The 11,481-nt window shown below is 47.4% G+C and overlaps 1 non-coding gene across 1 annotated transcript; it reads left to right on the forward strand.

The window, feature by feature from the left end:
• The first annotated feature begins 9,300 nt into the window (after positions 1-9,300).
• LOC124516746 (U6 spliceosomal RNA) lies at positions 9,301-9,407 on the forward strand. The gene has a single exon (XR_006963152.1). It is a non-coding gene; the product is annotated as a U6 spliceosomal RNA (small nuclear RNA).
• The last annotated feature ends 2,074 nt before the right edge of the window (positions 9,408-11,481 follow it).

Below are 11,481 nucleotides of genomic sequence, written 5' to 3' on the forward strand. Positions count from 1 at the left end.
ATGAGCATACACTTCATCACCTAAGCAGATGGTAGCATTACTGAGGGCCATCTCAACACCACCCGCCCCCCCCCCCCCCCGATATATCATACCACCAGTTAGGGAGAATTGATTTCTTTTTCTTCTCTTTGCATGTATATTTTCCTCCCAAACACAAATAACAATCCAGTTGCCCCATAATTAGATTGGATTATGGAATAATTACAACCTTGTTTGCTCTCGGCAGATTACATGGTAATTATACTTGGCATTACCATGAAGAACCAAGAAATTCCAACGATGTCATTACATGGTTATTTGTACAGTACAATGCAGCAGTGTAATTATACATGCAACATTTGTTCCCCAATAGGAGGATGATTAAAACAATGCTAATGCTTCAAAGTGTTGATTAGGCGCCAACATGATATGACATTTACAATGTGAGGGGGGTGTCCGTTTTTTAATTTTTTTAACATAGCAATATCTACCTTCCCCGAGACTCTCTTGAGACTACCTTCGTAGGCTGTGCTGCGGTCGGGAAGGTGAATGTGACCATACACTCTGCCCTCATGGGTCTTTTGGGCTCATGGTAGCTGGGGGACCACAGTCCACATTGAAAACCAGAGGTAGCTGGCCCTGTATCCCTCAGCGGGAGAACTGCTTAATTGTATTGCGCTACTTTGCGAGGTTGTCTTTCTGAAAGCCGCCATGGTGGAGGAGGCACGGGCCGTGGAGCACGGAGAGAGCACGTGTGGTTGCGTTGTGTTGTGTGCCCCTCTGCACAAGTCAGACAAGGCCCAGAGCCCGCCTGCATGCACGTGTGGTGTGATTGCAGAAGCTGATCATTGTGTAGCACCTGTGTGTCAGCCGCTTTCTTCACGGTCCTTCATTCATTCTTCCAGACAGCCTTCTGGGGGTCCAGCACACATTCTCACCAGCGAAATGCACAGCTCTGGTAGCCACAAGAACTTGACTGTGGTCAAAAAGCATCCTGTGCTCCTCTAGTCTCTTTTTCCTGGCGCTAAAAAAATGGGAATTATGGGAAGAAGGCTGGAAGTTAGACAGCCATCTTCCAGCAAATGAGTCACCTATGTTTTTCTCCATCTGTCCATCTGTCAGAATTGCCATGGAAATCATTGTGTGTGTGTGTGTGTGTGTGTGTGTGTGTATGTGTGTGTGAAAACTGTATACTCAGGTAGAGAAGGATCATTCTTTAGGCTGATGGGAGGTGTCAGTGGGTCTAGGAAGGAAGTAGAGGTGAGTAAGGGACGGACTAGGGGTGGTGGAGAGGACACCGAGAAATGAAACCAGTTGTGTGAGCAGTTTACAGGCCACACGGTATTTTTGCAACCCAGTGATCTCTGCAAGCTATCTGGAAGCCTGCCAAAATCCGGGTCCTGGCGGACGCAAAGATCACTTAACAAAAGTCCGGGAAGCCAGAAAAGTTGGGTCAGTTAGAAGTATAGAAGTTTGAATGAGGAGGTTGGTCTTACCCAAAGCAATTGGGTATGTAGGGAGCCCACAGGAGAGGGGAGACTGCCCAAAGAGACAAAGCCTCGGGACAACAAGCCTTATGGTGCTGGAGAAGACAAAGGTCCCCTTTGACTCAAGTACTATGTGCTGCAGAAAACCAAAAATCATTGTAGAATGAGAACATTTCTTCAGTCTCCAAATACTTTTGAGAAAGTTTTTATTTGTTTTTTATTTAATTTTATTTATCTATTTATTTTGAGAAAGAAAGTTTATTTATTTATTTATTTTGAGAAAGAAAGAGCATGTGTGAGCTGGGGAGGGGCAGAGAGAGAGAGAATGAGAGAGAGAGACTTTCAAGCAGGTTCTACACTGTCAGCACAGAGCCCGACGCGGGGCTCGATCCCAAGAACCATGCTGTCAAAACCATGCCCCCGAAATCAAGATTTGGATCCTTAAGCAACTGAGCCATTCCAACTCCTTGAAAAAATGTTTTTCTGGACAACTTTGGAATGAATATATATACACACTCACATACCTATATATGTATGTATATTTATATTCCATTATATAAGTATTCCACTATATATAAAATATATATATGATAAATATTTACATAATTTACAACATATAAACTAAACTGAGCCCAGCCGTTCAGATGGCATGGACGTTATGATGGAATGCCTGGTGGATACACAGATGTACAGACGGTTTCCAGGGCTGGGAATGGCTGAGTGTAAACTCCACAGGGAAATTTTTGTCTGTGCATTTCACAAGAGAAACTCACGGGCTTCAGGTTTGACCTGGGCTGAGTGGATTGGTAAATGGTATAGAGTCCCACCAGATTTGGGGAGGGGAGAGTAGGCAACAGGAAGGCCAGGTTTTAGAGCCCCCTCATCACCTGGGGAGGGGGAGGGCAGGCAATGTCTACTCCGTTGGCAGTAGCAGGTAGGACATCCCACCAGGAGCGCGTCTTCTAGTCCTATATGCCCTGGGTGATTCTTGCGTCTATCCTTCATTCTCGGTTTCTTCCGTTGGAGAGGCAGTGCCGCTGTGCAAAGTGGATATAGGGGCCCTGGAACCTGACAGATTTAAGCTCAGATCCCAGCTCTTTCACTGGGTTGTGTGATCTTGTGGAAGTCACTTAGCATCTCTGAGGCTCGGCGTTCTCCCCTGTAAAACAAAGCGAAACATACTTGCTCCACGGTGCCCTGGTGAGGACTACGCGGGATAACTTAGGTAAAGTGCTTGCCGTGGTTTTCGGAACACGGTCCAATGCTCGTGAAATAGTAACTGTAGTTATTTTACATACGGAATTCAAGTGGGGTAAGCTAGATTCGGATAGATTCAGGGAGAGGACCTAGAACAAAGGAGCCCCAGATGTCAGGAATGGGGGCTGCCATGGCTGCTGGAGATCTGCTGACCGTTAGGGCCAGGTGCTGGGGTCCCTTGCAAAGCATCGCTTAAATCTAATGCGTTACTTAGCCAGTTGCCTCATTTCTTACATCTTCTTTAGCCTATGGATAAATTCCTAAACACTAAAAAAGACCAAAGGACACCAGAGGGGTTTCTGGAGACTAGTCTGACTCTCTGTAAGAAGAAACTGTTAGCTCTAGAGCAAGTTTCTTAGAGGTTCTGGCCTCGGTTTCTCCAACTGTAAAATGAAGGGTTTAAATTGGATAGTTTCTTAGGTCCCTTCCAGCTATAAAATTTTATAACCCTGAGAAGGATTTTTTTCCCCCTTCCAGGAAATGTGCCCACATTGTATATTTGAGATGAGGTTAGTTTTACTGAGCCAAGCTTCCTTCTGCACATCCACATGCATACTATAAATATACACATAAGGATATGTATACACAGGCATTGAAAGAGGAAATTGTCCCTACACCTCAGTGCTTTCAATTGAGCCATCAAGTGACTCAGGTATTTATGATGGAGAGAAAAATATGTGCACTGTTTTCTTCTCTCTGGAGGACTGTGCCGGAGCTCCGCCGGGATGTTAAGACGCGCGTTGGGAGAAAGAAATGAGATTTTGAGATGGTGATGGCTGCACGGAAAACGATATAAACGATCTCCTCTCTGGTCACATATTTCCATGTACGAACAGAGCCTGTCCTCTCAGACAGAATATTTGATGGGTGCCATTAATCGACACCCCCTTCTCTCAAGTTCTTCAACCCTCCTAGTATTTGAATGGGTTTGACCCCCTCTCACGCCTGCATCCCCCCAACTTCTGTTCTGGTGGCCTGTCAGTTTCTTTCTCTGTCATTCCTGCAGCCACTGCTTATTGGGCCCCTTCAGTGAAACGCTTATTGTGTCTTAAGTGCTGTGGCTGCTGTCGCGGATAGGACAGACCCCGTGTTCTCCCTCCGTACTCGAGCAGGGCTGTGTTAGTTGAGATAAAGCTGCCACCAAAGCTCTCATTGTTTTGATAGAATAAAAGTTTCTTCTTGGCTTCTGTACTATCAATTCAGTGTGGCTATTTGGCAGGCAGCCTTCAGCAGAGGCATTCAGGGACCCAAGCTCCTTCCACCTTGTGGCCCTGCCCTACGCTAGGGATGCCATGTTCCTTCCTTGCATTTGGTAGATGGATAGAGTGTGAGCACGGAGAAGGCCCATCCACGTGTGAACCATTTTAGGACTAAAGCGTGACTCTCTTCTCTTGTGCTAACACACATCCGCATCTCCGTCCGGACTCGGGGTGCTGGGAACAATGTGCAGGATGAAAGGGGAACACGAATATTCAGTGGAGAGATGTTAAAGAAGTGCTTTGGGGACAATGAAAGGGGAGGGTCTGAGTGCTGGAGCTGACCTCGCCTGGGGGGGACAGACATGGCCCCTCAAGGAAGCAAATAGCAGTTAACCAGGTACAGGAAGGTGGGGAGTGGGAAGGCAGAGGTCCTGACTGAGCATTTTCCCCACGGGGGTGGGGAAAGGTGAGACCAGAGAGAAGGTATGTGTGGGTGAGCGCACCATGGCGGAGGGAGCAGTGGGTGGGAGAGTGGGAGAGGGGGGGACCGCAGACCATGGAGGTTCATGTCAGCCTGGATAAGAAATTCTGACTTTGTGCTAAAGATGAAGGAAGGAATGGAAGACTTTTTCGCAGAAGGGGTGAGGCGACTGCCACGTTGAGAGACCACCCTAGCTGCAGGGGAGGGTGTGAGCCCGGAGGCAGGCAGATTCACTGGGGGCAATGGTGGTCATCATGGTGGGGATCATGAGCCATAGCCTCAGCTGCTGGCTGTGGGTTGGAGAGAAGACACAAGACTCAAGAGAACATGTAGGCAGTAGACTGTTTAGAAATACCTGTTGGATTTCTCTGGTCTGGGCCCTCATCCCTCCAACTTGGAAAATCATAATGGCCTCTCAGACATCCTGTTCTCACTTTCTCCACTTCCACCGACAGGCTTCCATAGTGTCAACCTGTCCCCCCCTCTGGGTGAGGGCTCTAAGTTGCAGACAACACTGTTCTCGGGCCAGTTTAAGGAGGAAGTGATACACTTGTGGGCAGAGAATGTGCACAGAATCATCGGGGACGGGAGAAACAGATTCCAGGCAGGTCTTTTCTGGAGGAGTTCCCAGCATCCCCGGCAGAACCACCCGCCAAAGGAGCTCCCACCCCCACCACCATGAGGAAGTGGGCACCTTCGCTGTGTCCTCCCCAGCCAGGCCGCCAAACTCTGCACCAGCAAAGCATCACCCAGGCCTTTTCAGCCCTATGGCTCTGTTCAAACCAAAGCCCATTGCAGGGACACCTGAGCAGGAAAATCAAACCTCAAGTTTGCTCCTAATGGCAACAAAAGCTGGGAAATGTAGTTTTGGGGGAATCTCTGATGGGAAGGCAGGTTTCACGGGACGGAGAACGATTAGCATGCAGAGTATCTAAAGCCTTTGGGGGGCCACAAACGATGGCTGTCACCACGTGGAGAGTCTGGCAGCCAGTTTTTCTTCTATCATTTACAGCTCACAACAGTGCCACTTGAGACATGTCCTGCTCACTCGCAGATGAAGAAACTGACTCAGAGAGGCTGATGGATGTGCCTGAGATCACACAGCAAGCAGCTGGCCCGTCACCTGAGTGGGTCCTTTGTCCGTCACCCGAGCCGGTCCTTTCCCCAAGGCATTCGTGGAATTACAATACTTACCGGCTGTTTATTACAGGTATTAATAAACCACTGTGTATTCTGCCCGTCTGGTTTATTTTGCCCAGTGTGGCTTGGCCACGAGGGCAGGCAGCAGCCACTTGTGGAGCTGTACCTTGTTGGCATGCCTGGGCAGGGCTGTGCTGAGCCATCTGTGAAGTCAGGCTGCCTCCTTTTGGAGTTGGCCCTGTTACCGCACAGCCCACAACTGCTGCTCTGGGCAATAATGGCAGAAATACAATCGTTAAATTTTAATTAGGAAGAAACAAGGTTCATTATTAGTTGTCATTCCTCATTGTTTCCTAATTATGCTCATTGCATGATAAAATGAAATACTACATTTCGCTTGCATTGTTCTTGCTCAGGGCTGATGGAGAAGAAAGCCGTACCCTGATCCTCGTTCCTCCTCCCCCCTCCTCCCCGCCTCTTCCCTCGTCTGACCTGCCCCTCCATGCGCTCCAAAATGAATAGCTGGGGGAGGAGGGGTGGGGGGTGGTTAAAAAAACCAGGATTCTGGAGTCAGACCAGCCTGGGTTAGAAGGCTGCCCCCACCACTCATCAGAGGTCAGACCATTTACCACATTGGGCTTGTTTTTCCTTTCATAAAATGGAGATCGTAAAACCTTCTTCCTGGGGCTGTAGTGAGGATAATGTTACATAAAATAATATTCCACAAATGCCTGGCACATGAGAGATGGTTCAGTAAGCGCCAGCTACTTTTATTATAATTTTAAGGGTTATCATCAAACTAGGACTCACATACCAAGCTAAGAAGTCCAGACTGATGGTGTAAGTCCCTGAAGGCTTCTCCAGCAGAGTGCCATGACTGGGGGGCGGTGGGAGGGGGGGTCGGGACCCGGTGTTTGGGGTCGTTCATCTCGTAGTTGGTGCAGTAAAGGAGTAAGGGAAGGTATGAAGGAAGTAAATTTGGGGTCAGTGCCCATATAGTTTGACTTAACGGAGCTTCCCAAGAAAGATGTGATTCTCGACTTGTTTCTTCTGTGCTCAGGATGGGTTTGCCCTGAGCTCATTGGTGCCATGGAACCTCTGTAATCCTTAGCAGGAAAAGACAGACTGGCTTCAGGGCTGCCCATGGGGTGAGAACAAAATGGATGGACCCGGGGGCCTTAGGTCTGCCCCTTTGTGTCATGTGCCAGCCTCTGCAACAGTCAGATGCGCCAAGGCCTTGAACTTTTTATTTCCCCCACAGTTAATACCTTCTTTTAGGCTTAATTATTTGAGGTCCCTGAAATTAAATCCACCTAAGGTGTAGGACATTGGGAGTTTTGCGTTGAGCAGATGCCCTTTTTTTCTCTGTGTGAAGTTCATTTGCTCTTGCAGAGAAAAGAAAGAAAGCAAAAGCTTAAGATTTTTTTTTTTCATTTGATACTGAGCCAAATATATTTATTTGGGTTAAAATGTGTAACTCCCAGAACTGATAGAAAATTCACAAGGCTGAACACGCCTCATGCGTGGCTTGCTGTGGAAACGCTAATGCCACAGGAAAACTGTTATTTGGACTAATTCTCTTTCTAAGAGCAGTTACTGTTATGCGAGGGAAGCGGGGTGATTATAAAAGCACCAGGCAATCTTATCACTTACTTAAGCAGCTCCCTGTAAGTAGAAATCTTTCTCTCATATATACAGAGAGGGATGGGGTAGGATTCAACTGGTCAGGGAATGGAGGGAAAAAGAACACAAACAGCTATTTGGATGAAATTAAGGATTTTAAAAAGCCCCGTTGATGTGAATCTTGGAATGTTCTGGAAAGCCAGCTGCGGCCAGAAGTAGTCAGCACTCACGGTCCAGGGCTGGGTCTGGGATTTTGCTATTTGATGCCTGTTGTCTGTGAACCGCAGCCAGTAAATTTAAGAGCATTAGAAGCACATTCAGTATCTGTGTCCAAGGGGTCAAGGGGTGGGTGGGGCTGGCAGGATGAGTCCCCTGACACCTCTTGAGATGGCTGTGTGCTGGGGAAGTCCATACAGCTCTCATCCTTGTCCTGGGGTCCATAGTTTCTGAATTGCATCCGTATCTATCCACCCAGGGTGCGCTCACACCCAAGGAACTGGTGAGCTCAGCCAGACCCCAGAGACAAAAACGGCTGCCTGGGTCGTCCTGGAGAGAGCATGAGCCTGTGATCGTTGCTGCATTTTATTTTATGTCTTGGGATGCCTCTGGCCAGGCTGAGGGACGGGGCTTCTGGGTCCCCCACGCCTACTTGGATATACTAGGAATCTGCTTAAGATTTCGTTAAAATTTTTTTGGAGATCATTCTCTTCACCCAAAGAAGGAAATACCCGTTGTGAAGTTTTGCTCAATTTTGAAGTAAAGCTATTCTTCCTAATTATTAAGGTAATATATACATATGATATGGAATCTTTGGAAAATATTGAAGACAGGAGAAGAAAAAAATATCCAATTACTCAAAAAAGACTACCACTGTTCATATTTTTCTGTATTTCCTTCTAACTTTTTTTCCTGTTCATATGTTTATATGGTTCAGATGGTACTACCTGAACCAGTGTTTTCACTCAAGATTATTTTTTACTTAAGATGATTCCAGACATAGGGGCGCCTGGGTGGCACAGTCAGTGGAGCGTCTGACTCTTGATCTCAGCCCAGGTCATGATCTCACGGTTAATGAGTTCGAGCCCCACATCGAACTCTGCACCGACAGCTCAGAGCCTGCTTGGGATTCTGTCTCTCCTTCTCTCTGCCCCTCCCCCACTTGTTCTCTCCCTCTTTCTCTCTCTCAATAGATAAATAAACTTAAAAAAAACATGATTCCAAATGCATCTGTGATATGCACGTTTTTACTTAACTATTGGTTTGATTCTTTTTCCTCTTCCTACTGTTATCATAAACAACGTCATACATTACAGCTTTCACAAACTTTGCATCTTTTCAAGCCTCGACAGTAGGATTTTGCATTTGATCAAGCCTCAAAAGCAGCCTTGTAAGTTTAAACCTGTGGGCTATTCATTCGTTTACTCATTATGTGTTTATTTTATTGAGGTATGGCTGACACACAGCATTACACTAGTTTCAGGTGTATGACCCGCTGATTCCGTAACTCCACACGTTACTCTGTGCTCACCACACGCGTAGCCACCATCTGTCAGCGCACAACGCTATCACAATTCCGGTGACTATTCCCTATGCTGTACCTTTTAGCCCCGTGACTTGCTCATTCCAGAACTGGAACCCACTCCCCTTCACCCATCTTGCCCATCCCCCGACCCCTTCCCCTCTGGGAACTATCGGCCTGTTCCCTGTATTTATGGGTCTGTTTCTGCTTTTTGTTTGTTTAATTGTTTGTTTTCAAACATCTGGGTCTTTGTTTTTTATTTGAGAGAGAGAGCAAGAGAGAGAGAGAGAGAGCATGTGAACGAAAGAGGGGTAGAGGGAGAAGGAGAAAGAATCTTAAGCACTTAAGCAGACTCCATGCTCTGTCCACATGTGGGACTCAATCTCACAGTCCTGGGATCGCGACCTGAGCCGAAACCAAGAGTCGGACGCTCAGCCGACTGAGCCACGCGGGTGCCCCAAACAGCTGGACTTTTAAAGGCTTTTGGAATAACACAAAATTGTTTTGCCGAAGGGTCATATTGACTCACTTACCCACAAGCCGTTTACGAAGCTGCCTATTGTACCATACCTTCGCCAGCACTGGGTATCTTTATTTAAAAAGCAATAGCATTCTGTGCTTGCTTCAGCAACACGTATGCTAAAGCTGGAACGCCACAGAAAAGATTAGCATGGCCCCTGTGCAGGGATGACGTACACATTTGTGGAGGGTTCCATATTTAAAAACAAATGAATAGCACCTTGTTTCTTTGGTTTATAGATTGTTATCTGGTTTTATATATATATATATATATATATATATATATATATATTTGTCGTTGTTTGTTTTTTAAACCAATTGTGACACTCTGCTTTCCTGGATAGAAAGCTTGTGGGCCCCTGTATGTAGGACAAAGTTCCGTGGAGCATAGCAACGATGAGCGAGCACGTAACATGTGAACCAGAGACATCATTTCCAGTGTGCCACGCAATATCTGTGTGACCTTGGACCAGTCCCTTGATCTTCATCTGAACTCTCTCACCTACGGAAATAGGAAAACCAATACCAATACTTCTAGAGTCATCATGAAGGTTGAATAGGATGTCCTTTGGAAGGAATTCAGTAGAGTATTGGTTATAAAATACAGCTGTAGATCAGTCACTGTCATTTCTGTCATGACAGCATCCATGATCCACCACGAGAATAACAGCCAACGTTTAGTGAGCCACTGACTACCTTCTACTCACCAGGCACTGTGCTCAGCTCTTTACACGAATGAGCTCACGTCAGCCTCACGACAGCAGGCGAGGGAGATGATACCATAATGTTTGTTTATTTATTTTTTATGTATTAAAAAATTTTTTTTTTATGTTTATTCATTTTTGAAAGACAGAGACAGAGCACAAGCAGGGGTGGGGCGGAGAGAGAGGGGGACACAGAATCCGAAGCAGGCTCCGGGTTCTGAGCTGTCGGCACAGAGCCCGATGCGGGGCTTGAACTCACGGACCGTGAGATGAAGTCGGATGCTCAACTGACTGAGCCACCCAGGCGCCCCTCATAATGTTTATTTAATAGATGAGGGGACTGACTCACAGGAGATGAAGAAACTTGCCCAAAGCTATACCACTGGGAAATAGCAAAGCTGGGACTTGCAATTTTTTTTTAAATTTTTTTTAACATTTATTTATTTTTGAGAGACAGAGTGGGACAGAGCACAAGTGGGGGAGGGGCAGAGAGAGAGGGAGACACAGAATCCAAAGCAGGCTCCAGACTCTGAGCTGTCAGCACAGAGCCCGATGTGGGGCTTGAATCCATGAGTCGTGAGATCGTGACCTGAGATGAAGCCGGACGCTCAACTGACTGAGCCACCCAGGAGCCTCTGGGACTTGAACTTTTAACATGTGGCCCCATCTTTGCTCTCGGGCCTCCTCACCCCTGAGCCACATGGCACTACGGGGCCTTCCCTTGCACAACATGCCCTTTCACCCCTGTGCCTTGGCTTGTGCTCATCCCCTTAATGAACGGGCATCTCCTTCACCCCAAAAGCACTGTCCACCCTTTAATATCTGACTTAAACGTCCTCCACTCTGTGGTCAAATCAGCTTCCCCTTACTTGGCGCTCCATTGTCACTTATATTTTCACCCCTTAAGGCACTTAGCCTGTTATCTGTGTGCTTGTGTGTGCACACATGTGTGTGCATTCGTGTTGTGCTCACACAAGTATCTTCCTTTCTAGAGTGTGGACCTCCAGTAGACTTCAATGGATTTTTCTATGGATCTCTAATTCCGAGCATGACGCCTAAAGCCTAGGAGGTGCCCAGTGTGTCCTTGATGCACGAATGAACAAACGGTGGCCTTTCAGGCCCAGTGAAGGGTGAGCAGGTGAGAGATCTGGAAGCTTACGGACTTTCTGGAGGCCTCCACACAACCTCTCCCACCTGGATTCTGTCTAGGGCTAGGCCCATAATAAAATGGCCTCTTCCTTTTTCATCGGCCGCTGGCCCCACCTCCCATTCCATGTAGAAATGTCCGTGGCCCACAGCTACACTCCCAGGTCACCCAGAGGGCCTCAGCCACCCACTTTGAGGTTTGCCTTCCTGTTGGTGGTGCAGGGGGCTGGGCTGCTTCTTATCAGCTGGCCTTGCACTTGAGGTCCACAGGCCACGGAGGAGACACAACAGCGTCTGCGCGGGCTCCGGAAAACCAGCCCTTTCAGAACTTGCTCGTTGGCGGGGGCAGATGGCTGCGTGCAAAGGCACCAGAGGTGACCCAGAGCTGGACGCAAGGTGTGTGTGTGTGCAAAGTGTAGGCCAGAAC

Source organism: Lynx rufus, unplaced genomic scaffold (genome assembly GCF_022079265.1).
Source record: "Lynx rufus isolate CCGP_SWC_20201006 ecotype Redwood Valley unplaced genomic scaffold, mLynRuf1.p SCAF_2, whole genome shotgun sequence".
In the NCBI taxonomy this organism is placed as follows: domain Eukaryota; kingdom Metazoa; phylum Chordata; class Mammalia; order Carnivora; family Felidae; genus Lynx; species Lynx rufus.